The following is a 25,858-nucleotide window of genomic DNA, read 5'->3' as shown; positions in this document are numbered from 1 at the left end:
TAAGGCCTGCCCCCTGTAGTCTGGATAGCACACACCTCAACCGTCTGTCATGCTCTTCCTTTGTAGCCGCATGGACTATGATGTCATCAGAAATGTTGGCAATTCCAGGAATGCCTTGAATCACTCGGTGGATTTCGTACTGGTAGATCTCAGGAGCTGCATTGATGCCGAACGATAGTCTCTTGTACCGGTACAATCCACAGTGAGTCACAAATGTTGTCACGTCCCTGGATTCTGGGTCCAGCTCTAATTGATGATAGCCCCATTTTAAATCAATTTTTGAGAACACCTGACTGGTAGTTAACTCCTGAAGTACTTCCTCCACTGTTGGTATGGGGTGTCGTTCTCGAATTATAGCTTCATTGGCCATCCTCATATCAACATACAGTCTTATGTCACCATTTGGTTTGGGCACGATCACTACTGGGCTGACCCATTGTGTTGAATGTTCTACAGGTTCAATAATGTCTTGCTCGACTTTGGCCTCGACTTTCCCACGAAGTCCAAATTGAGTTCTGCGCACTGGTTGCGCCTTGGGTTTGACCGTTTTGTCCACTGCTAGCTTTAGTTGTCGACCTTTCATCTTTCCTACTCCCTGGAAAACTGCGGGGAATTCTTGCTTCATATCCTTGTATGACTGAACTGAATTGACACAAGCTCCAATATGAAGTATTGCCAGGTCTTGCGCCGTGCGTCTACTCAGCAATGATTCTCCCCTCTCATCTATGACAACAAACTCTGCTTCGGTGTACTTCTCACCAGTTCAACAGTCGCAGTGAAAATCCAATGGTCTGCAATGGCTTGGTTGCTGTGTATGGATACAGTTTCTTTGAACACTTCTTTGATGTACAAATGGTCTTTTTTCTTTTCAATTTCTCCCATAAATGTCGGTCAATTACATTACTGTCACTGCCTGAGTCAACAATGACCGGAACTGTCACACCACTAATTATCACTGGGACCTTCTCATGATGTATATCATTCAATGTGAACTGATAGTATTTCTGCCCATCCTGGTTGTCATCATCATCGTCACTTTCTGGGTCACCTTCTATATGGCGCATAGTGCCTTTCTTTCCAGGATACTTCCCTTTCCCCCAAGCTTTGCCCTTAGAAGCTGTACTCTTCCCATTCTGGTTTGCATTTGACTTGCTTTTGCACTTCTTTGCAAAGTGGTCCTTACCTCCACACTTTCTACAAACTTTGCCTTTCGCTGGGCAGCATGGGTCTTTTCCAAAATGACCTCTGTTTCCACATCTGTAACACTCTAAGTCATGTGTGGGCATATTTCTTGGCTGGCTATGGCTATGCGAGAGCCTATTTACTTGTTGACCAACTTTGTCTTTACTGGGCTGGCTTGAGTTGTCTTTCAGTTTCATGGTATGAAATTGCCCCTCAACAGCCTCTAATGCAGCAGCCATTGTTAAAGCATTGGTAAGTTTCAACTCACCCCCTTTTTCCAGCAGTTGCCTTCTGAGTTTGTCTGATCTGCAGTGCTGCACAACTTGATCCAATAACTGGTTGTCCAAATCAGCTACCACGTAATTGCATCCCACAGCCAGTTGTCGCAATCTCGTCACGTACTGGGCAACCGTTTCTCCATCTTCTTGTTTTGTCTTGCGAAACAAATGGCGTTGAAATGTAGCATTCGGTGTCACCACATAGTGTGCATTCAATGCATCTACGGTTTTCTGGTATTCCTCCTTCCTTCCAGTATTCGAAAGCGTCTTAAAAGTTTCCCGAACTGCAGGTCCTGTGGTAAAGAGAAGAAACGCCCTCCGCTGCGCTTTCTGTTCCGCCGTACTGCTATCGAGAAATAGGCCATGACTGTCGGCGTAGGCTTTAAATTCTTCCAGCCATGCCTTCCACTTCACACTCACAGTACTTGCATCACCCGTCGGGTCAAAATGAGGAACACCTCGAAGTGCTAGAAATTCAGCTCCTGTGACCTTCCAGCTCAAAGCCACCGATTCAAAATCCAAAATGTTTATCACATTTAAAATCCAAAATGTTTATCCTCGTCGCCAATGTCACATTTGTGGCCCGAAATGTGAAATTAATAACACCAGCACCACATGCTTTACCAGTTGAACATCTCAGTGTCTTTATTTTCCTGCTTTCCTTATTTCATCATCCTGCACCTTCCACCTCCAATGCATACCACCTGACTTCCGGTCAGGTTAATACATATCATGCATATTCATTATCATGACACAGATCAACTTGGCTCTTCTAGTCCACTTACTGCAACCTAACCCCACTGACCTACACTCAACCTGTAACTCTCCATTCCTTTTCCATCCATATACGTACCCAACTTCTCCTTAAATGCTAATATCGAGCCTGCCTCTGCCACTTCATCTGGAAGATCGTTCCACACACCCTCCGCTCTCTGAGTAAATAAGTTCTCCCTCATGTTTCCTCTAAACTTTTTTCCCCTAACCCTTAACTCATGTTCTCTTTTTTGTATCTCCCCCTTTCTTAAAGGAAAAAGCCTCTCCATGTCAACTCTATCTATACCCCTAATAATATTAAATACCTCAATCAAATCCTCTCTCAACCTTCTATGCTCCAAAGAATAAAGATCTAACCTATGGCTTAGACCCTGTCTCTTCTTCTCTTCTTTCTTTGGCTTGGCTTCGCGGACGAAGATTTATGGAGGGGGTAAAAAGTCCACGTCAGCTGCAGGCTCGTTTGTGGCTGACCAGTCCGATGCGGGACAGGCAGACACGATTGCAGCGGTTGCAAGGGAAAATTGGTTGGTTGGGGTTGGGTGTTGGGTTTTTCCTCCTTTGCCTTTTGTCAGTGAGGTGGGCTCTGTGGTCTTCTTCAAAGGAGGCTGCTGCCCGCCAAACTGTGAGGCGCCAAGATGCACGGTTTGAGGCGTTATCAGCCCACTGGCGGTGGTCAATGTGGCAGGCACCAAGAGATTTCTTTAGGCAGTCCTTGTACCTTTTCTTTGGTGCACCTCTGTCACGGTGGCCAGTGGAGAGCTCGCCATATAATACGATCTTGGGAAGGCGATGATCCTCCATTCAGGAGACGTGACCCATCCAGCGCAGCTGGATCTTCAGCAGCGTGGACTCGATGCTGTCGACCTCTGCCATCTCGAGTACCTCGACGTTAGGGGTGTGAGCGCTCCAATGGATGTTGAGGATGGAGCGGAGACAACGCTGGTGGAAGCGTTCTAGGAGCCGTAGGTGGTGCCGGTAGAGGACCCATGATTCGGAGCCGAACAGGAGTGTGGGTATGACAACGGCTCTGTATACGCTTATCTTTGTGAGGTTTTTCAGTTGGTTGTTTTTCCAGACTCTTTTGTGTAGTCTTCCAAAGGCGCTATTTGCCTTGGCGAGTCTGTTGTCTATCTCATTGTCGATCCTTGCATCTGATGAAATGGTGCAGCCGAGATAGGTAAACTGGTTGACCGTTTTGAGTTTTGTGTGCCCGATGGAGATGTGGGGGGGCTGGTAGTCATGGTGGGGAGCTGGCTGATGGAGGACCTCAGTTTTCTTCAGGCTGACTTCCAGGCCAAACATTTTGGCAGTTTCCGCAAAGCAGGACGTCAAGCGCTGAAGAGCTGGCTCTGAATGGGCAACTAAAGCGGCATCATCTGCAAAGAGTAGTTCACGGACAAGTTTCTCTTGTGTCTTGGTGTGAGCTTGCAGGCGCCTCAGATTGAAGAGACTGCCATCCGTGCGGTACCGGATGTAAACAGCGTCTTCATTGTTGGGGTCTTTCATGGCTTGGTTCAGCATCATGCTGAAGAAGATTGAAAAGAGGGTTGGTGCGAGAACACAGCCTTGCTTCACGCCATTGTTAATGGAGAAGGGTTCAGAGAGCTCATTGCTGTATCTGACCCGACCTTGTTGGTTTTTGTGCAGTTGGATAATCATGTTGAGGAACTTTGGGGGACATCCGATGCGCTCTAGTATTTGCCAAAGCCCTTTCCTGCTCACGGTGTCGAAGGCTTTGGTGAGGTCAACAAAGGTGATGTAGAGTCCTTTGTTTTGTTCTCTGCACTTTTCTTGGAGCTGTCTGAGGGCAAAGACCATGTCAGTGGTTCCTCTGTTTGCGCGAAAGCCGCACTGTGATTCTGGGAGAATATTCTCAGCGACACTAGGTATTATTCTATTTAGTAGAATCCTAGCGAAGATTTTGCCTGCAATGGAGAGCAACGTGATTCCCCTGTAGTTTGAGCAGTCTGATTTCTCGCCTTTGTTTTTGTACAGGGTGATGATGGTGGCATCACGAAGATCCTGAGGCAGTTTACCTTGGTCCCAACAAAGCTTGAAAAACTCATGCAGTTTGGCATGCAGAGTTTTGCCGCCAGCCTTCCAGACTTCTGGGGGGATTCCATCCATACCTGCTGCTTTGCCACTTTTCAGTTGTTCGATTGCCTTATATGTCTCATCCAGGGTGGGAACCTCATCCAGCTCTAGCCTTAGGGGCTGTTGAGGGAGCTGGAGCAGGGCGGAATCTTGGACTGAGCGGTTGGTACTGAAAAGAGATTGGAAGTGTTCTGACCATCGGTTGAGGATGGAGATCTTGTCGCTGAGGAGGACTTTGCCGTCTGAGCTGCGCAGCGGGCTTTTGACTTGGGGTGAGGGGCCGTACACAGCCTTTAGAGCCTCGTAGAAACCCCTGAAGTCGCCAATGTCCGCGCTGAGCTGTGTTCGTTTGGCGAGGCTAGTCCACCACTCATTTTGGATCTCCCGGAGTTTGCGCTGAAGATGGCTGCATGCGCGACGGAAGGCTTGTTTCTTCTCTGGACAGGACGGCTTTGTAAGGTGAGCCTGGTGGGCAGCTCGCTTCTTTGCCAGCAGCTCCTGGATTTCCTGGCTGTTTTCGTCAAACCAGTCCTTGTTTTTCCTGGAGGAGAAGCCCAGTACCTCTTCAGTGGATTGCAGTATGGTAGTCTTCAACTGATCCCAGAGGGTTTCAGGGGACGGGTCCGTGAGGCGGGTTGCAACGTCGAGCTTTGCTTTGAGGTTTGCCTGGAAGTTTCCTCTCGCTTCGTCTGACTGCAGTTTTCCAACATTGAACCTCTTTCTGGGGGCTTTATTGTTCCTGGGCTTTGGCTTGAAGTGAAGGTTGAGCTTGCAGCGAACCAGCCGGTGGTCAGTGTGGCATTCCGCGCTAGGCATGACCCTGGTGTGGAGCACATCTTGTTTGTCACTTTCTCGCACCAGGATGTAGTCCAGGAGGTGCCAGTGTTTGGATCGGGGATGCATCCAGGTGGTCTTAAGGCTGTCCCTCTGCTGAAAAAGGGTGTTTGTAATGACAAGCCGCTGTTCTGCGCAGAGCTCCAACAGGAGGCGCCCATTGTCGTTGCACTTGCCGACGCCATGCTTGCCCAGGATTCCTGGCCAGGTTTCTGAGTCTTTGCCGACACGAGCGTTGAAGTCGCCCAGGATGACAACCTTGTCGGCTGTAGGGGTACGTTGGATGAGGTTGCGCAGGTCGGTGTAGAACTTGTTCTTTTCTGCTGGTTCCGCCTGGAGGGTTGGAGCATAGACACTGATGAGGGTGATGTGACGCTTGTTTTGAAGTGGGAGTCGCATGGACATGATTCGGTCCGAGAGGCCTGTCGGAAGGTTTTCGAGTTTGGAGGCAATGAAGCTCTTGACCATGAAGCCTACACCAGATAGGCGTCGTTCATCCGAAGGCTTGCCAGACCAGTAGAGTGTGTAGCCCGCGCCGCGTTCTTGGAGGCTGCCTACATCTGCCAGGCGGACTTCACTGAGAGCGGCTATGTCGATGTCAAGTCTGAGGAGTTCATGTGCAATGAGGGCAGACCGACGTTCAGGTCGGTGGCTGTCAGTCTTGTCTAGCATGGTTCTGATGTTCCAGCATGCTAGCTTGAGTTTGTGAGCATCTTTTGAGGGGGAGGACGTGGAGGGGGAGGACGTGGAGGGGGAGGACGTGGAGGGGGAGGACGTTGAGGGGGAGGACGTGGACCTGTCCTCGGGCCTGCGCAAAGGAGCTTTTAGGTGGAGTGCAGTGCGCGCAGTACTGGCCCCACCCTTTACACCCATGGTTCGTGTGCCGTGGCCAAGCAAGCTGGGACGTGGCAGCGAGGTCCTTGGGTCGTAGGTTTTATATCAGAGTGGCCTTCTCCTATGCAGGTTTCTTACCCGGGCTGGAGGGGTCTGCCTCCCCTCCTAGGTCGGTCCATACTGCCCGGACCGGGGCCGAGGCCGTCGCAGTTCACCCTGTTCCTGGACTGGGGCCACCGCCTCCCACTCCCTGCCCGGACCGGGGCCTCCGCCTGCCTCACTCGACCGAGGCCGGGGCCGCCGTCTCCCCCTTGCTCCTGCCCGTATCGGGGCCGCCGCCGTCTACCCTTCGCCCGGACCGGGGCCGGGGCCGCTGCTAACATTCCAGTAAATCTTCTCTGCATTTTCTCCAATTTGTTGATATTTTTCCTATACTTTGGTGACCAAAACTGTACACAATACTCCAAGTTTGGCCTCACCAATGCCTTGAAAAATTTTAACATAACATCCGAGCTCCTATACACAAATGCTCTGATTTATAAAGGCCATCATACCATAAGAATTGCTCTGTATTGAGGTTATGGAACAGCCATGCAGTTGCCACAGCCAATGTGTGTGACCACTGGTACATCTCTGCAGTGAACTGGAATTCACTGTCTGTATTGTTCTGAAGGCTGGCTCCTCCCTTGGCTCCACCCTCACCTAACCCAATATAAACCTTGGTTTTTCCGCCTTACCTCAGATTCACCTGAGGACTATTGTATCTACTGGCCATTGATTGTAAGCTATTAAATGCGTATTTGTACTCCTCGCATGCCTCTGAGTGCAATCAGTTGCATTACAATTTTAATAGCTTAACTTTAAAGCAGGTATGCTCTCTGTCAACCCTTTATCCCCAGAGGCCCCGGAGGAATTCATGTACTGGCTGGAATGCTTCCAGTCCTATCTGATGGCCACACAAGACATCTTCAACTCTGATAGTCTCTGGAGATCTCCACTTCTCTCTCAAGTTGGCCCCAAGGGGTTTGCTGTCATCAGGGACTCTGCAACTTATGAGTCTGGAATAGAAGGCTTGAAGGCCCACTACATGAGGCCCCAGAATGACGTGCTGGTGAGTCATTGGCTCTCTGAACAACAGCAGCGTTCGGGTGTGTCACTGGATGATTATGTCCTTGAACTGTGGGCCCTGACCAGAAAATGCCATTACGAAGCAGTCACAGTCTGGGTGAGAGAGGAGCAACAAATCCAGGACACCCTCATGGCAGGAGTGAGGTCCAGGTACATAAGGCAGCAACTGCAAGAATTGGGGAAGAAAGACTTGGCCTGTACCCTGGAGCTGGCAAAAGCACTCGAACAGCCCCAACTAGGAACTGACGACCTCACGGGCCAAAATGGTGCCTTTTCAGAGGACCAGGTCATTGGGGTGCTGGCAACCCCCCATAGCCCTAGCGCCAACTGAAGTGACCACGCGCGACCGGGGATGCTACTTCTGTGGACAGGCACAGAACCCCCGCCTGATGCCCCACGAAGGACACCATGTGCTCAGGATGCAGTAAGCGAGGGCACTGGGTGAAGGTCTGCAGGGCCAAGGGGAACCCAAAGAGGGTGACCGCTTGTGCAACCCCAGAATCGGCGTTTGACCCATACCTGAGTCCCGAAGTGCTGGCCTCAACCTTTCCATGCTGCTAGCTGCAGCATCTTGCTACGCCCCGTGGTGAGTCCCACCCCTGGAAGTAAAGCATTGCAGGAAGCAATGGTGGCCATCTTGCCATGCCTCATGGTTGATATCACTTAGTCCTCCTTTGGATCAAGATGGAGGGCAGCCATCTTGCCATGCCTCATGGTCGACACCATCTTGTCTGCCCACGGGCTAAGAGGAGAGAGTCAACATCAGGTTGGGGAGCAATGGGGTTTCCAGAGCACTGGCATTGGTCATCCTGGATCAGGCAATACCCCACCAATTGAATAATTCAACCATAGAGGTGAGGGTAAATGGACACTTGACTGATTGTTTGGTCAACACTGGCTCCACTGAAAGCTTTATAAACTCTGCGACTGCTCTGTGGTACAACTTAAGAGTGTACCCGACGGACTATTGTTTCCTAGCTTCGCACTCTGTGCCGATCCAGAGATATTGAATAGTACATCTAACTGTAAAAGGGTGGAATTTTATAAGTTCCAAATGTATGGGCTAAAGAATTTGTGTGCTTCTGTGTTGCTGGGCCTGGACTTCCTGTGTCACACTTAAAAGTGTGACAATTGAGTACTGTGGCCCACTTCCTCCAATCACAGTATGGAACGAAGGGTCCCAAAAGCAGGACGCCACATGTGGACTCTCCACCCTAAATATTGATTTCCCCCCCACTGTTTCCTAACCTGATTCTCAATTGCAAACCAATAGCCACAAAGAGCAGGCAATATAGTATGGGGGAATCAGGAGTTTATTAGAACTGAGATGCAGCGGCTCCTCAAAGAAAATATCACTGAGTCTAGCAACAGCCCGTGGAGAGCCCAGGTGGTAGTCGTAAAAGAGGAAGAAAAGTCCAGGCTAGTTATTGACTATAGCCAAACAATGAATCATTTCACACTCCTGGATGCATAAACCCTTCCTCGAATTTCGGACATCGTAAAGGAAATTGTGCAGCATCGAGTCTATTCAACCATTGACCTGAAAGCTACAAAGCATCAGTAACCAATCTGTTCCAAAGACTGCCCCTACACAACATTTGAGGCAGATGGATGGCTTTATCAGTTCCAGAAGGTCCTTTTTGGTATCACTAATAGGGTCTCGATCTTCCAGAGAAAGATGGACAAAATGATCAACAAAGGCCACCTTCCCTTATCTCGACAACGTCACCATTTGTGGACACTCTCTGGAAGACCATGATGCCAACCTCCAGAAGTTTCTCCACACGGCCAAGGCCCTGAATCTCACGTGCAACTCTAATAAGTGCGTGTTCTGGACTAAACATCTGGTGATTCTGGGCTATGTGGTGTAGAATGGCATCATTGGTCCTGATCCCGATCAAATGTGTCCCTTATTAGAGCTCCTGATCTTGAGGACCATGAAAGCCTTAAGGAGGTGCCTAGGCTTCTTTTCTTACTATGCCCAGTGGGTCCCTCACTACGTGGATAAAGTCGCCCCCTCTTAAAATACACTTCCTTCTCATTATCGGCTGGTGGATTTTTACTATGTTTGGAGCCATATTGCAAAGGCTACCATGCATGCAGTGGATGAGAATGCACCTTTCCAGGTTGAAAGTGATGCCCCTGGCTGCTACCCTTAACCAGGCAGGCAGGCTGGTTGCCTTTTTTTCCTGCACCCTACAAGGCCATGACCTTCGGAACCCATCAGTGGAGAAAAGGCCCAAGCCAGTGTAGAGGCCATCAGGCACTGGAGGCATAACCTGGCCGGCAGAAAACTTACACTGCTCACCAACCAGCAATCAGTACCATTCATGTTTAATAATGCAAAAAGTGGTAAAATAAAGAATGACAAGGTTGTGAGGTGGAGGATCAAACTCTCCATCTATAATTATGATATAGTAAACAGGCCAGGTACACTAAATGAGCCTCAGATGCCCTGTCACGAGAAAGCTGTGCCATTTGCGGTCACTGCACGATGAGCTTTGCCACCCAGGCATCACCCATATGGCTCATTTCGTCAAGACACGCAACCTGCCCTACACTATTGAGGATATCAGGGAAATAACCAGGTCCTGCTAGGTCAGCACTGAGTGCAAACCATGCTTCTATTGCCCTGACAAAGCGCACCTTTGAATGACTCATTGTCGATTTCAAGGGTCCCCTCCCTTTCACCAACGGAAATATGTACTTTCTCAATGTCATCGACGAGTATTCACGTTTTCTGTTCACCATACCCTGCCCAGACATGACCACCACCATGGTCATTAGGGCCTTGCACCCTATTTTCACCTTGTTCGGGTATCCCAGCTACATCCATAGTAACTGGGGCTCATCACTTATGAGTGAAGAGCTATTGCCAGTATCTGCTCGTATTGCCTCAAGCAGGACAACTAGCTACAATCCCCAGGGGAATGGACAGCTTGAAAGAAAGAACACAATGGTATCGAAGGACGTGAAATTGACTTTCCAGTTTAAAGGCCTTCCAGACTCACGCTGGCAAGAAATCCTACCCACAGCGCTCCACTCTGTAAGGTCGCTCCTCTGCACTGCGACCAAAGCAATTCTTCACAAGCTCGTGTTCATTTTCCAGAGGAAATCCACATCCGGGACCACTCTCCCGGCTTGGCTAATGGCACCAGGGCCAGACCTGCTGAGAAAGCACATGAGGAGGAGCAAGACAGATCCTCTGATCAAAAAGGTGCTCCTGCTGCACACCAACCCGATATATGCCTACGTGAGCAGAGCTGGAGCCCTCGAGACCCAGTAACCCTGTACCACAGGGGGTATAGGAAGTTCAGGAAGCCCAAAGTCCTCCAGTACTGAGGCGTTCAACCAGAATAATTAGACCCCCTGACAGACTTAATTTGTAAATATATATTTAAACTATTAGTTTTTTTTAATGTATGGTCTCTGTTTTTCACCTACAGGTTCTCTTCTGAAGGAAGCATGAATGCAGTGAACTGGAATTCACTATCTGTGTATTGTTCTGATGGATAGCTCTTCCCTTGCCTCCACCCTCACCTACCCCAATATAAACCCTGGTTTTCCTGCCTCACCTCAGATTCATCTGAGGACTATTGTATCTACTGGCCATTGATTGTAATCTATTAAAAGTGTGTTTGTACTCCTCACTTGTCTCTGAGTGCAATCAGTCGAGTTACAATCTCCACATCAACCTTCTGCACATACTGCAAACACTTCCCAGGACCCATTCTTAGCAGGCCTATGGAGAACTGTCAAGAAGCTACTGTGATTCTCTTTGATTTCCCTGCTCAGTTAAAATACTATCATGATTCATCTTTTTACCTGTTGTTGCTTACCTTATTTTCTGCAAATCTTTAAATTCAAAAAGGTGCAGGAATTTGGTGACTTTTTGCAGTCTGGCTGGATAATATGAAAAACCAAGTTTCTCACTGTTTCTCATTGGGCAGCATGGTTAGCATAGCAGTCAGCATAATGCTATTATAGTGCCAGCAATTCAAGTTTGATCCAGTGCTGTCTGTATGTTTTCCCCTTGACTGTGTGGATTTCACCTGGGTGCTCAGATTTACTTTGGGTTTGTAGACTAATTTGTGTATTTAGGCAGCACTGGCTCATAGGCCAGAAAAGTCTGTTACTGTGCTGTTAAAATATAAATTTAAATCTCATGACAATAACCATAAACCTTTCCCTCTTTTCTCAATGGATAATTTCTTTCCACTTATATTCAGCTTTGGCCACATACAAGGAGTCACAGCATTGCTGGGTTCTTGTGAGCCCAACCAATCAAATGCTCCCTCCAGCTGCCATATCACGTAAGAGCCACGGCACATTTAAAGAAAGAATATGACAAAGAGAAATAAAAAGATTAAGAAGAAATGCTCTGAAAGACATACAAACATTTTAACAAGAAATAAAGATTGAGGAAACTAATGTTACTATCTTTATGCCAGTAACAGTATTAGGAATAAAATTTCAGCCTAGAAGAACCAACCACCCATAATCAAGAGGTGAGAGAAGGTTGACGCAAGGGCAGCGAAAACAGGTTTAACATACTGCTGCTAAAACAAATCAGCTCAGGAAATTCTTATCTTCTGAAATCAGGAGCAACTAACAAAGCAATTCATTCTTTCTATGCTTTATGTCACGAAAAGTTATTTTTATTATTAAAGGTTATTATTTTTCTGTCCAATTATCATGTTAAATCTTCTAGCCTTTGTCCAGAATATGGCCTGCCATCCCTTTAGGAAAAGTTAACTTCTTCTCTCAAGAAAATTTGAGGTGAGTGTCAGTAAAATGACAGAGCATATTTTCTTTTAATTAAAATCTTTGGTATCTTTATAGACTTCATATTTGCCTGTTCATTGGTCTACCAGCAGAGGGCTTACTCAGAGTAATCAATAACAAGCTAACAATTACAGTTCCAGGATACCTGTGAAATGGCCAAAGCAGAGACAGCATTTGATATTGATATAAAGCAGGATTTGCTCTCAAATTTGTTATTCCAGTGGCATTATTCTCCAAATACAGTGTTTAACTTGAGTCAATAAAAAGTGAATGCAGTCTGTGGCTGGAAATGAGTCCAAATTTTCAATCATGTCTATCATTTCACTAATAGTCACAGGACAAGCCAACTAAAGAAACAGCACTACAAACATCCCCTTTCACACCAGCAGTGAGAACAGCCCTACCAGTATTTCAAAACGGGTCATTCACACGCCAACTTAACGGGTGGCCAATGTAGAAAGGCGCTAAAAACGTGACTCTTTTACCAGGAGACAATGATTGGAGAAACTAACATTGCTGTTTCATGCCAGTGGTATTTGAAGCAGGGATTTGGTACAATAACATAGGGGGACTGTATTAAAAATGAATATATTTTGTGAATCAAATATAAGGTTAAACCATGACAACACATTTTAGAAATCCTACCATGACTGAAAAATTGTTTTGTCTGTGCCCTGTTATTTCAGGTCCACTGTAATACTCCAGGGTGCAGATAAAAGAATACCAATAATATTCATTCACTATTGTCATAAGCTTCAATTATACTTAGGTTTTACACCCTATCTTACAGATTTAACTAACAACTGATAAATTCATAACAAGAAGCAGAAGTGGGAAAGGATATTAATTACATTTTTAAATTTTTAATTATTCCGTATATAAGACAAGGGCATGGGATCCTTTTTATAAATCAGGAGCCAATCAGTGTTTCACAGTTCAGGGAAAGGCAAAACCTATGATGTCCTTGGTTCCCAAACTCTTGCAGAAAGAAATCTTCCTCTGAACAAATGATGGGGGGCAAATGATCTTCACATTACAATAGTGCCTTGGCAGTTCATTTAAATATGGGGCACAATGTGAATGATAGAATCAAATTCTCTCAGACAAGAGGTGGAACTGTTCAGAATACAAATCAGTTAAGTTGTTTCTCCTACAGAAAACTGGTGCAGATAAGCTATATGACTAATGGTTACCAGAGCAAATTAAGAACCTGGTAAGTGCGCAGCGTTTATGATTATTCATCACCACTCTTCCCCTTAGTGAAATGATCACACGGTCTGAAATATACATTGCTCACTTTTCATAAGACACCACACAAACACAACTGCCATGCTATCATCTCTGTTCTCATCGCTATAGCCTCAAAAGCATTTAGTAGACCCCTACAATATGCAGAGAGGAAGACAGGACGAGGAGTGAAAAGGTCAAGAGGCTGCTGTGGAAGTGGATACAGAAGAGCATTCTGCATCATTTCATGTATTCCAACAAGTCATGGGCTCATGTATTGGAAGTCTGAGAGAAGAACGCAGATTAGATGAAAGATTCAAGCCCAAAACATTGGTTATGCATCTTTATCTTTGTTATATGAAGTATGCTGTTTGACCTGCTGAGTTTCTTCTGCATAGTGCCTTTACTCCAATTACAGTCTGTTGACTTTTGTTTTACTCTGGTAGACTGGACGGGTATGTTTCAGATGGAGAAGCCACAAATAAAGTCTACTTGCCAATACAAAGAGGAATCAGGTAAGAAGTGGGTGCTCAAGAGAAGGCTAGTGAGAATCTACAACTTGACACATTATTTGGCCTGTCAGATGACAATTAGTTTGGAATAGTCGATTCATAAGACAGTCCACTGGAGGTCAGCATCATCTTACCTTTCCTCTCCTACCCTATTATCCATGTTCAATTATTGCCTTATGCCTGTTGGCCTGTGCTCACAACTATCCTACCTCCCCCACCCCCCCCCCCACCCCGCCTCCCTACCCAACCCAGATTTTTTATTCAGTCCCTGTCTGTTTTCTGCTCATACCTTGAAGAAGGGCTCAGGCCTAAAACATTAGTAATATAACTTCACCTCCTATGGACGCTGGAGACCTGCTGACTTCCTCCAGTACTTCCGTGATTTTAACTACAATCACAGCATCTGCAGACTTTTGTGTTTCACTCAACATCATTCTACTCTGGAATTATATATACTTCTATCCTAGTCTGCAATGTTGCAATAGTAGCACAATGGCGAACAAAACTGGTTTCAACTTCCTTGAGGCACAGTCTGAAGCCTTCAAGATCTGGGTGTCATTTTGGAAACTCTTATCAGAGTTCTGCTGTCTGAAGCAACAGCATTGATCAGTGAGAGCAGGTTGAGCACTACCAATAAGTAGCAATTCTGCACTGCCCACAGGAAATAGAATCTTAGGGTTGTATGTGATGTTTTGTATGATCTCTGACAATAAATCTGAAATCTGATGTTTTCTGGCCTCACTGGACCTCACTGTATCCAGCAGAGGGCAGATGATCGTGATCAGGAAGGTGTCAGCTGGGATTGGTGGACATCTGGTGCTATTGTGACAATGGTGGTCCCTGTATCATAGCAGACCTGCACTCTATTGTCTACCAAGTCCCTTGAAAATGCCTGTGATATTGAGTTGTCAGGAAGCCAGGATTTGATCTCAATGAATTTGGTGAGGAAACCCTCAATACTATTTTGGAAGTGACTTGTTACAGCACTGATTTACTACAGCTTACAAATAAAGAATACACTCACTCATTTCTTTTAGCACACCATGAAGTCAACTTCCTTTTTTTTATTCACTAAACACAACACTGCATTCTTCAACTTCTCAAACACCACCCAGCTAAACTCCTCTGACCTTCTCATTGGCTCACTGCCACATGGTGATCCTGACAATTATTCTCCTCCTCCTGCATCTGAGATTCATCACCAGTATGCTGACGCTTAACACAGCTGCACATGCACACTATTACCCACATGCACTGCATCACTTATGTCATCACTGACAGCCGGCACTGCTCCTGACAAAGGAAAGCACAAGACTGCAACAGCACCCCCCACCACCCCCCCCCCACCTCTAGCCTCTAGAGGTGACTGAAACTATCCCACTACATAATGGTATGGAGGGCTGATAGTTCGGCCCAACCTTGTACAATATTGCAAGTCAAGCAATGCACAGTGTGTAGCATGACAGAAAGCACTCAAGACCAGAGAGAGTGCAACATGCTTTTATTCAATAAGAATGGCACACATGGTCAGTGGACTGAACCGGTGGTTTGGTGGGGGTCCATGGTTTATATCAGGATTATGCAGGGGGCAGAGTAAGGGGAGGATCCAGTCCTAGAGCATCGCACCAGTAGTGAATTCCCAGTTCACTATCTTCACTCTTTCCTTTTGAATGAAGCCCATGGGTGAAACAGAGAACATCGGATAGTCAAACATTTTTTACAATATTTGCAAGTTCAACCTGTCAGGAAGTCTGGAAATGTAGGCAGAGCGCCACAGTGTTGGCTGGCCCTGGGCTTCCTGACCCTCCCGTGGTTCCGGGGCCTCGGGGCGTGGGTGATCTGGCTTCGGTTGAGGGGTGCTGGAGCCACTTCCTGCGACAGCTTACCTGAGCACCTTGGCGTTTCTCCAGAAACCTGAGTAGGTCAGAGTCCTGGCCCCTTCAGGTGATGGACTCTCAGTAACGGTGGGTGCTAGGTCCCTGATTGAGACAGTGTCCTCCTTGCCATCTGGATATGCCACATAGGCGTAAGTGGGGTTGGCATGGAGTAGGTGCACCTTCTCAAACAGGGGGTTGGATTTGCTCCTCCTCATGTGCTTTCAGAGCAGCACTGAACCTGGTGCTGTAAGCCAAGCCGGAAGGGTTGTTCCTGACATTGATTTTCTCTTGAAAGAAAACATCAGCTCGTGAGAAGTCTCAATGGTCACAGTGCAAAGTAGAGACCTAATAGAGTGGAGTGCCATGGGTAGGATATCCTGCCAGTGTGAGTCTGGAAGTCCTTTGGAATGGAGGGCCAATATCACAATCTCGCAAACTGTAGCATTCACTTTCTCAATCTGTCCGTTCCCCCGGGGGTTATAGCTAGTCGTCCTGTTGGATGCAATGCCTCTTACCAGCAGAAACTGGCTTACCTCTTCGCTCATAAATGATGAACCCCAATTGCTATGGATATAGCTGGGACACCCAAACAGGGCAAAATTAGAGTCTAAGGCCGTAGTGGCAGACAGCATGGGTGTGTCTGGGCAGGGAATGGCAAATGGGAAATGAGAGTATTCGTCAATGAAGGTGAGAAAGTACACGTTCTCGTTCGTGGAGGGGAAAGGTCCCTTGAAATCAACACTGAGCCGTTCAAAGGGCCTGGATGCCTTTATCAGGTGCACGTTTCTGAGATGGTAGAAGTGTGGCTTGCACTCCACGCAGATCTGGCATGACTTGGTTATTTCCCTGACATCTTCAATTGAGTAGGGTAAATTGCGTGCCTTGACAAAATGTGCCATGTGAGTGATGGCTGGATGGCAGAGCTCATTGTTCAGTGACCGCAACTAGCAAGTATGCGCAGAGGCACAGATTCCACTGGACAGGGCATCTAGATGCTCATTGAACCAGGTCAGTAGACTATATTGTAGTTGTAGGTGAAGAGTTCGATCCTCCTCCTAGCAATTTTGTCATTTTAATTTTACCTCATTTTTGTGTTGTTGAACATGAAAGCCACCGAACGCTGGTCCGTGAGGAGGGTGAATTTCCTACTCACCAGGTAGTGCCTCCAGTGCCTGATGGCCTCTACTATGCCTTGTGCCTCTTTCTCCACTGATGGATTCTGAAGCTTGTGGCTTTTAGGATCCTGGAAAAAAATGCAACTGGCCTACCTGCCTGATTAAGGGTTGCAGCCAGGGCTACATCTGAAGCATCGTCACCTGGAAAGGTATATTTTCATCCACTGCATGCTGGGTGGTCTTTACATTGTGGCTTCTGATGTAGTTGAAAGCTGTCAGTGGAAAAGAAGTGGTTTTTAGGAGGGGACGGACCTTGTCGGCATATTGACGGACCCATTGGGTGTAATATGAGAAGAAGCCCAGGCACCTCCTCAAAGCCTGAATGGTCCTCAGGATTGGGAGTTCCAACAGGGGATGCATCGTGTCAGGGTTGGGGCCAATGATGCCATTCTCCAGCACGTAGCCCAAGATGGCTAGGCATCTAACCCTGAACACGCATTTACTGTTGTTATAAATGAGGTTCCGGGCTTTAGCTGCATGGAGAAAGTTATGGAGGCTGGCGTCCTCCAGAGTGTGGCCACAAGTGGTAACTTCTTTGAAAAATTTATTTGTTAGTATCTTCATATGTTTCAAATTAACTTGCTATAACATTACATAATAGATACTAAATAATTTTCAATTTTCACCCCCCCACCTCCCACCATCCCTAACCCCTGCAGATAAAAAAAGATCAAGAAAAAAAAAGAAAGAATGTGTTCATCGTAATAATTATAACCACATTAATAATACCATAATATATTTCTTGATGTAAGTACCATATTTTCAGAGGGGGATTAGATTAGAAGATCTGGAATAGTCTTTTTTCATAAATCTCATATAAGGCTCCCATATTTGATAACATTTATCATAATAATCTCTAATATTATGTAATTGTTCTCTAATGGGAGGCAATGTTTTATTTAATTAAACCATTCTTCTAATTTAACATTATTTTCCAATTTTCACATTTTAGCTACACACTTTCTCACTAATGCTGATACTAGACTCAAAAATCTCTTTTTATATTTATCTAATTCCAACTTATATATATCTAATTCCAACAATATATATCTTCATCATATATATTGCCCAACAAAAGGTTTCTTGGATCTAATGTAACATTCACTTTTAATATCTTCTCTAAGATAACACAAAATTCTTTCCAAAAATCTTTTACTTTTTCACACAACCATACTGAATGCAAAAAAAATTACCAGCCTCTTTTTTACATCTGAAACATTTAGCAGAGAGATTTAAATTAAATTTATTCAACTTATGGGGTGTATAAATACATTTGATGTAAAAAATTATATTGAACCATTTCATAACTAACATTGATTGTATTAGTTACACAATCTCTACATAATTTCATCCATATTTCTTCTTGAGTTTGTATATTTAAATCCTGTTCACACTTCAGTTTAGTTTCATACAAAGCTTTCTTTTCTTTTATTTCTTGTAATTTATTATGCATAGTAGTTATAAATCTTCGAATAATAAAGTATCTGATATAACATATTCAAATTGACTATATTCCAGAAGTCTCAAATTCATTCCTATTTTTTCCTTCAAATATTAGCATATTTGATAAATATTTTATTTTGTAATATCCCATATTTCTCCTTTAATTTATCAAATGACATAAACAATGAACCTCTAAAACAACCTCATATTTTCTATATATGTTTTTCATACCAATTGTCGAATAAAGAATTATTCATTGTAAACGGAAGAAGTTGATTCTGTTTTAAAGTCATTTGAGCTAACTGATAATTCCTTAAACCTCTTTCCACATGTATCCAGTTCCATATTTGAAAAAAAATGTTTTAAAATTTGTACTTCTATTCTACCTTTGAAAATTTCATAATTCCATTTATACACTATTTGGTCTTGACTTTCTTCACCTATATTATTCATCTCAATATCTACCCAAGATACTTTTTCTTCCCTTTGATACAAAAAAGACAAAAATCTGAATTGAGCTGCCTTATAATAACTTTTAAAATTTGGTAATCTCAAACCTCCTTGATCTTTTTTCCATGTCAACTTCTCCATACTTATCCCTGCTGATTTTCCTTTCCATAAAAACTCGCTAATATTCTTATTTAATCATCTGAAAAATAGTTCAGGGACCTGAATTGGTAATGATTGAAATAAATATTGAATTCTGGGAAAAATATTAATTTTAACACAATTTACCTGTCCTATTAGCATTATTGGTAATTTCTTCCATCTTTTTAAATCTTCCTCCAATCTTTTTAAAAGTGGTAAATAATTCAAATTATACAAATTATTCAATTGATTAATTACTATTACCCCCAAATATTTAACCCCCTAATTTTGCCATTTAAATTTTACTAACTTTTTCTTTTCTTTGGCTTGGCTTCGCGGACGAAGATTTATAGAGGGGGTAAAAAGTCCACGTCAGTTGCAGGCTCGTTTGTGGCTGACAAGTCCGATACGGGACAGGCAGACACGATTGCAGCGGTTGCAAGGGAAAATTGGTTGGTTGGGGTTGGGTGTTGGGTTTTTCCTCCTTTGCCTTTTGTCAGTGAGGTGGGCTCTGCGGTCTTCTTCAAAGGAGGTTGCTGCCCGCCAAACTGTGAGGCGCCAAGATGCACGGTTTGAGGCGTTATCAGCCCACTGGCGGTGGTCAATGTGGCAGGCACCAAGAGATTTCTTTAGGCAGTCCTTGTACCTTTTCTTTGGTGCACCTCTGTCACGGTGGCCAGTGGAGAGCTCGCCATATAACAGGATCTTGGGAAGGCGATGGTCCTCCATTCTGGAGACGTGACCCATCCAGCGCAGCTGGATCTTCAGCAGCGTGGACTCGATGCTGTCGACCTCTGCCATCTCGAGTACTTCGACGTTAGGGGTGTAAGCGCTCCAATGGATGTTGAGGATGGAGCGGAGACAACGCTGGTGGAAGCGTTCTAGGAGCCGTAGGTGGTGCCGGTAGAGGACCCATGATTCGGAGCCGAACAGGAGTGTGGGTATGACAACGGCTCTGTATACGCTTATCTTTGTGAGGTTTTTCAGTTGGTTGTTTTTCCAGACTCTTTTGTGTAGTCTTCCAAAGGCGCTATTTGCCTTGGCGAGTCTGTTGTCTATCTCATTGTCGATCCTTGCATCTGATGAAATGGTGCAGCCGAGATAGGTAAACTGGTTGACCGTTTTGAGTTTTGTGTGCCCGATGGAGATGTGGGGGGGCTGGTAGTCATGGTGGGGAGCTGGCTGATGGAGGACCTCAGTTTTCTTCAGGCTGACTTCCAGGCCAAACATTTTGGCAGTTTCCGCAAAGCAGGACGTCAAGCGCTGAAGAGCTGGCTCTGAATGGGCAACTAAAGCGGCATCGTCTGCAAAGAGTAGTTCACGGACAAGTTTCTCTTGTGTCTTGGTGTGAGCTTGCAGGCGCCTCAGATTGAAGAGACTGCCATCCGTGCGGTACCGGATGTAAACAGCGTCTTCATTGTTGGGGTCTTTCATGGCTTGGTTCAGCATCATGCTGAAGAAGATTGAAAAGAGGGTTGGTGCGAGAACACAGCCTTGCTTCACGCCATTGTTAATGGAGAAGGGTTCAGAGAGCTCATTGCTGTATCTGACCCGACCTTGTTGGTTTTCGTGCAGTTGGATAATCATGTTGAGGAACTTTGGGGGACATCCGATGCGCTCTAGTATTTGCCAAAGCCCTTTCCTGCTCACGGTGTCGAAGGCTTTGGTGAGGTCAACAAAGGTGATGTAGAGTCCTTTGTTTTGTTCTCTGCACTTTTCTTGGAGCTGTCTGAGGGCAAAGACCATGTCAGTGGTTCCTTTGTTTGCGCGAAAGCCGCACTGTGATTCTGGGTGAATATTCTCGGCGACACTAGGTATTATTCTATTTAGTAGAATCCTAGCGAAGATTTTGCCTGCAATGGAGAGCAACGTGATTCCCCTGTAGTTTGAGCAGTCTGATTTCTCGCCTTTTTTTTGTACAGGGTGATGATGGTGGCATCACAAAGATCCTGAGGCAGTTTACCTTGGTCCCAACAAAGCTTGAAAAACTCATGCAGTTTGGCATGCAGAGTTTTGCCGCCAGCCTTCCAGACTTCTGGGGGGATTCCATCCATACCTGCTGCTTTGCCACTTTTCAGTTGTTCGATTGCCTTATATGTCTCATCCAGGGTGGGAACCTCATCCAGCTCTAGCCTTAGGGGCTGTTGAGGGAGCTGGAGCAGGGCGGAATCTTGGACTGAGCGGTTGGCACTGAAAAGAGATTGGAAGTGTTCTGACCATCGGTTGAGGATGGAGATCTTGTCGCTGAGGAGGACTTTGCCGTCTGAGCTGCGCAGCGGGCTTTGGACTTGGGGTGAGGGGCCGTACACAGCCTTTAGAGCCTCGTAGAAACCCCTGAAGTCGCCAATGTCCGCGCTGAGCTGTGTTCGTTTGGCGAGGCTAGTCCACCACTCATTTTGGATCTCCCGGAGTTTGCGCTGAAGATGGCTGCATGCGCGACGGAAGGCTTGTTTCTTCTCTGGACAGGACGGCTTTGTAAGGTGAGCCTGGTGGGCAGCTCGCTTCTTTGCCAGCAGCTCCTGGATTTCCTGGCTGTTTTCGTCAAACCAGTCCTTGTTTTTCCTGGAGGAGAAGCCCAGTACCTCTTCAGTGGATTGCAGTATGGTAGTCTTCAACTGATCCCAGAGGGTTTCAGGGGACGGGTCCGTGAGGCGGGTTGCAACGTCGAGCTTTGCTTTGAGGTTTGCCTGGAAGTTTCCTCTCGCTTCGTCTGACTGCAGTTTTCCAACATTGAACCTCTTTCTGGGGGCTTTATTGTTCCTGGGCTTTGGCTTGAAGTGAAGGTTGAGCTTGCAGCGAACCAGCCGGTGGTCAGTGTGGCATTCCGCGCTAGGCATGACCCTGGTGTGGAGCACATCTTGTTTGTCACTTTCTCGCACCAGGATGTAGTCCAGGAGGTGCCAGTGTTTGGATCGGGGATGCATCCAGGTGGTCTTAAGGCTGTCCCTCTGCTGAAAAAGGGTGTTTGTAATGACAAGCCGCTGTTCTGCGCAGAGCTCCAACAGGAGGCGCCCATTGTCGTTGCACTTGCCGACGCCATGCTTGCCCAGGATTCCTGGCCAGGTTTCTGAGTCTTTGCCGACACGAGCGTTGAAGTCGCCCAGGATGACAACCTTGTCGGCTGTAGGGGTACGTTGGATGAGGTTGCGCAGGTCGGTGTAGAACTTGTTCTTTTCTGCTGGTTCCGCCTGGAGGGTTGGAGCATAGACACTGATGAGGGTGATGTGACGCTTGTTTTGAAGTGGGAGTCGCATGGACATGATTCGGTCCGAGAGGCCTGTCGGAAGGTTTTCGAGTTTGGAGGCAATGAAGCTCTTGACCATGAAGCCTACACCAGATAGGCGTCGTTCATCCGAAGGCTTGCCAGACCAGTAGAGTGTGTAGCCCGCGCCGCGTTCTTGGAGGCTGCCTACATCTGCCAGGCGGACTTCACTGAGAGCGGCTATGTCGATGTCAAGTCTGAGGAGTTCATGTGCAATGAGGGCAGACCGACGTTCAGGACGGTCTAACTTTTTACATTGTGTATAATCTGCATTAACCAATGGCATCATTTCACTTTTATCCACATTAACCTTATATCCTGAAACTAATCCATATTCAATTAATCTTCATTTAATCTAATCAATGAAATTTTGGGTTTAGTCAAACATACTATAACATCATCTGCAAAAAGACTAATTTTATGAACTCTGTCTCCTATCTCAAAACCTGTAATTTCCTCTTCTCTTCAAATCACTTCGGCTAATGGTTCTACTGCCAATACAAATAAGAATGGTGAAAGTGGGTAACCCTGCCTAGAAGACCTTCCTAATCTAATCAAACCCGACATTTGACTATTTACTACTACTACTTTCGCCTTTGGTTCATTATACAATGTTTTTATTCCTTTTATAAATGTCTCAGGAAATTCAAACATATAATATCTCAAATAGAAAATCCCATTCTAATCTATCTAACACTTTTTCTGCATCTAAAGTAACTGCCATTGCTGGAACATTCCTGTTTTGAGCCACAATTATCAAACTTAAAAATCTCATATATTATCTGCTGCCTTTCTTTTTGTAATAAACCCTGTCTGGTCCATATTAATCAATTTTGGAAGTATCTTAACCAAATGATTAGCCCACAATTTAGATACAATTTTATAATCTACATTTAACAACGATATTGGTCTATATGAAACTATTTGCAATGGATCTTTTCCCTTTTTTGGTATTAGCATTAATGCCCTCTTAAAGGATTCTGGTACATCATTTACTTCTCTTATTTGATCTAATATCTCTTTAAAAATTGGTACCAACAGTTCCTTATAAAATTCTACTGGAAAACCATCTTCTGGCGCTCTATTATTTCGCAATATTTTCAGAACCTCATATATCTCAGCTTCTGTAAATGAATTAGATAATTCATTCCTCCGCTTCACACAAATTTGGTAATTGAATTTGTTGTAAATATTGCTCTATTTTAATTTCATCTTGTTTTAACTCAGACTTATATAACTTCTCATAAATCTCTCTAAAATTTTCATTTATTTCCTTTGTCTGATAAACCATCTGACTATTCTTGTCTTTCATTGCTACTATAGTTCTAGATACCTGTTCTTTCTTTAACTGCCATGCCAACACCTTATGAGCTCTTTCTCCCAGTTCATAATGCCTCTGTTTAGTTCACAAAATATCTCTTTCATCTCAAAATGTTTGTACCTGTATCATATTAAGCTTGACCTTTTTTGTTTAAATTAATTTCTTCCTTTACTCATTTGGACTAATTCGTATTGTTTTCTCTAAATCAGTTATTTCCTTTTCTAATTGATCTACTTCCTTTAAATAGTCCTTTTTAAATCTTACTCTATTACTAATTATTTGTCCTCCGAAATATGCCTTTAAAGTATCCCATATAACAAATTTATTCTTTACCGAGTCTTTATTATTTTCCATAAAAAACAATTTGTTTTCTTACAAAATTACAAAAATATTTCCTTTTCAACAATACTTTATTTAATCTCCATCTATATCCACTAATTTTGTCTTCCTCAGATAATATTGACAATAACAAAGGGGAATGGTCCGAGATAGTATGTGCCAAATATTCCACCTGTTGTATTCTAGATTGAACTTGAACTGTCAATAAAAACATGTCAGTTTGTGAATATATCTTATGTTGAAAAGAATAAAATGAATAATCTCTTTCATTCATATGCATTTTTCTTCCAAATATCTATCAATAATTCTTGTACTTCTTTTGACACTTTACTATCTCCTACATATTTTCCAAATCTATCCATTTTTTAGTTTCATGTCAAATTAAAATCTCCTCCCATCAACATTTTACCATTGGCATTTGATAATTTCATAAATACATCTTGCATAAATTTACTATCTTCTATATAGGAGCATATAAATTCAACAAGGTCCAATTTTCTGAGTATATTGGACCTTCTACCATAACATAAATTCCTGCCATATCCTTTTCTACATTTAACATTTTTACTGGTAGATTTTTATTTATCAATATTGCAATTCCTCGAGCCTTTGAGTTAAATGAAGCTGCCACTACTTTACCCACCCAATTCCTTTGTAATTTATCTAATTCCTTCTCCACTAAATGTGTTTCGTGTAAAAAAGCTATATCTATATATTTTTTCATAAATACCAATTTTTTAAATGTTTTATTTGATTTTATATCCCATTAACCTTAAAACTCATAAAATTAATCTTCCCAATCATTTTCAATCAAATTAACCCCCTACTCATCCAGCCTTCATCCTCCAAATTCCCCTTTAACATAAGAGAGGGATTATTCTTTATTAGATTTATTATACCAATAAATGTGTGGAAAAAAGAAAAGTTGAGAAACAAGAAATGATAGAATTCCCCAAAAAAGATGCACGCAAAAAAATACCCTTTTAAACGTCTTTATTTATAGGAGTGGTAGTCTAGCCTACACCCGCACATATGATTCGGTGGCTGTCCCCCCCCACCAAATTTTATATTGACCAGCCTTTTCATATATCTTTAGTTATTTAACTACCTATTAATGTTACCTTAACTCCCTACTCTTATAATTAAAGAAGTCAAATAAACACATAATCTTCCAGTTTTACCATCAAATCAAACAGTATACCTCTTCACGCCTTACTGCCCATCTTAGCAGGTTACACCTTGCTTCCCATCTTAACAGGCAAAGCTTCAGCAAAAGCTTTGGCTTCATCAGTATCCGGAAAAAGATCTTGTTTCCATTGTAAATCACTGGGGCTTGTCTTGCCTTCTCTTGCTTTGCTGCTAGTTCCAGCACTTTCTCTCTCACCTCATAGTGAAGGAAGTTAACCAATAATGGACGAGGGTTTTGACCTTTTTGTGGTTTTGGTCTTAAAGCTCTATCCGCTCTTTCAATTTCAATGTCTCCTTTAAATTCCTCCATTCCCAGTATTTGTGATATCCAACTTTGTAAAAATTTCTTCATGTCCTGAACCTCATCGCCTTCTTTCAGCCCCACAATCTTGATGTTATTTCTTCTTCTGTAATTTTCCAAAGTGTCCATCTTCTGGGTAAAATTATCCTTCATTATTTTTGATTCTGCTTGCAAATTTTTCACCTGGTCTTTTAGTTGCTGTATTTCCAATTCATTTCCTTTTATTCTTTCTTCCATAGCTTCTAATTTCTTATCCATTTGCTCTACAGAATTCTGCACCTGACCAGTCACAGCTCTAGTTTCTGTCACTTTATCAGATATGACTTTAAGAGTCTGTTGCAATGATTCTTCCAAAGACCACTGCAGATTACCCATATATATTTTGACCTCCAATGCCAATAATAGTTTCTTTACCAACCTATCTGAATCCTTGTTCTGTGTCCAATTCAACTTCTACCTCTAATACTTCTTCACTTGGTTCTCCCCCAGAGCTGTCAGGTTCAGAATATTTTTTTTAAAGTGCCTCCGTTTTTTTTCTTCTCTTCAGATGCCAGTGGCCATTTTCAGGGGAGATACTGAGTGAAAGAGCTCAAGGTCTCTCCAACTCCCTGGCATTCACTGCAGAAGACCAACCTATGAACAGCTCCTTCTTTGAGGTAGGCCTTATTTCTTTCTCTTTATCCTTTTCTTTTACTGGTTCCAGCATTGTAACAACG

At 44.2% G+C, this 25,858-nt stretch overlaps 2 protein-coding genes across 2 annotated transcripts in view; one reads left to right on the top strand and one right to left on the bottom strand.

Annotated features, from left to right (window-relative positions):
- The window catches only part of tmem154 (transmembrane protein 154), a 91,659-nt gene extending 80,887 nt beyond the window's left edge, over window positions 1-10,772 (top strand). The window contains exon 6 of the mRNA XM_069926484.1: window positions 10,571-10,772. The gene's annotated coding sequence lies outside the window, so the exon portion shown is untranslated. The remainder of the gene's footprint in view (window positions 1-10,570) is intronic.
- arfip1 (ADP-ribosylation factor interacting protein 1 (arfaptin 1)) overlaps window positions 1-25,858 on the bottom strand; it is a 453,640-nt gene that overhangs the window by 323,476 nt on the left and 104,306 nt on the right. The window lies entirely within an intron of this gene.

Source organism: Narcine bancroftii, chromosome 3, assembly GCF_036971445.1.
Source record: "Narcine bancroftii isolate sNarBan1 chromosome 3, sNarBan1.hap1, whole genome shotgun sequence".
Taxonomy (NCBI): Eukaryota; Metazoa; Chordata; class Chondrichthyes; order Torpediniformes; family Narcinidae; genus Narcine; species Narcine bancroftii.
Note: the sequence above shows the minus strand (reverse complement) of the source record. Positions and strands in the feature narration are given on the sequence as shown.